The 1,655-nt window shown below is 36.1% G+C and overlaps 1 long non-coding RNA gene across 1 annotated transcript; it reads right to left on the bottom strand.

The window, feature by feature from the left end:
* Positions 1–261: 261 nt before the first annotated feature.
* On the bottom strand, positions 262–1,392 carry LOC145804533 (uncharacterized). Its single transcript, XR_014346498.1, has 2 exons — positions 1,234–1,392; positions 262–687 (listed from the first exon to the last, which is right to left on the bottom strand). It is a non-coding gene; the product is annotated as an uncharacterized LOC145804533 (long non-coding RNA).
* Between the last annotated feature and the right edge of the window lie 263 nt (positions 1,393–1,655).

Here is a 1,655-nt window from a genome sequence, read left to right on the forward strand (position 1 = left end):
CCTGTGAGCCCCGTATATTTATACTCTGTTTGTGTGTGAATTTTGAAAGATGGCCTTCGGTAATCCCAGATTACTGGCCATCACGGCACCATCCTACTAGGGGCGGTTTGGGGTCGTGACAGTTTCTTCAATAATTAATTACCCAATGGTCCTTTTTGAAGTGAAGCGAGTAAGACACTTTTGGTTCAGTAAGTTGAGATTATCTGTGGATCCACTAACTGTGTAGTTGTTCCATTTTCCTGTTGGTTGCTATTATTTTAGGAAATCAAATCGTTTCGTGCTGTCACAAAAGAAGAGAAAACAATTTCACTCCAAAAATTAGAACACCATAGAGAAAACAATTGTTGATTGCACATCCACCATCACAATCAAAGCACATATTGATGTAAGAAATTCAAGGACGTGAGACTCCTTCATAGCATCTGTTGCACTTTTCGTCAAGGCCTGACCAAATAAAAAATATTTTGGAGCAACATATACATTAAATACAGTAAAAAAACAGTTTTGCTTCAGCCAACCACTTTAATATTCCTTTCTTTTTTTTAGTACTCTTTCCAAAAAAACAAAAAAGAAACCAACTGCTTCAACATTGTCTAAGCTTATGGTGCCACTTTTGTTTGGTTCCAATAGCACAAACTGCTCCTTCAAATAACTTAGCTCATCTACTGTCAATGTTTTGGCCAAAGCCTGCCAAATAACATGAGGAAAAAAAAAATTGGGAAACGAACTATTAGAATGTTTACAACAAGAAAATAACATGTCAAATGGAAAACACAAATTCAATAGAAAACAAAACAAATGCAAATTAAGCATCACCAGAAAATAATGTCAAAACATAATTTCAAGGGCGCATAATTTCCGATGGTCATTAGAACTACATCTCACGATCCAACTGGGGGTATTTTTGCAATCAGATTACTTCAATATATATTTTGAAGTAAAGGACAAAAACTACAAATTTTCTATTTCTATTTTCATAGGCACATTAGCAAACATGTGGTGTGCATAATTTACACATACATTAGAGTAAAGAGAAACAAGAACATCGAAACCACATTGTGGCACATCTTGGAAGACAAATAAGCATGGAAGCAGCTATCTACATACCAGATTGTCCAACCATCTCGAAAAAGCATTAAAATACAAAGCTGAATGGAGTTTCAGTTCACAAAAACACCAATAGAAAATACAGAACATAGAGGAAAGCAGAACGTAGTAGGGAATTTCACACACCTGGTTGTCTGGTTGTGCACTTGTTCTTGGTTTCAGCACTTCCGAAAGATGTAGAGTTCTGCCGCTTTGCCGCCACACCCTGTGAAGACACCTCAGCATTTGCCTAACTCAACAGCAACCGATACACCGCCATAGGATTGAGATGTAATAAGCGACAGCTGTAAGAATATAGGATCTATATACTAGAAATCAAAACACTATGAATATAATTAACCACTAAAATATAAACTTAGATATATACCGTTTAATTTCGTTATTGTCTTGAGTTTTGCTTCCTTGAAAGAATATGGCATTCACAATTGGAAAACCTTAGCACCAGCTCTTCCCCTCCTTCTCCTAATCTTTATGTTGTCTTTCAATGGGACTGACAACCCTTTGATCTACATATATATAGATATATGTAAACCCTAATAAGGATAGGA

This window comes from Camellia sinensis, chromosome 1 (genome assembly GCF_055761805.1).
Source record: "Camellia sinensis isolate YWXY chromosome 1, ASM5576180v1, whole genome shotgun sequence".
NCBI classification, from domain to species: domain Eukaryota; kingdom Viridiplantae; phylum Streptophyta; class Magnoliopsida; order Ericales; family Theaceae; genus Camellia; species Camellia sinensis.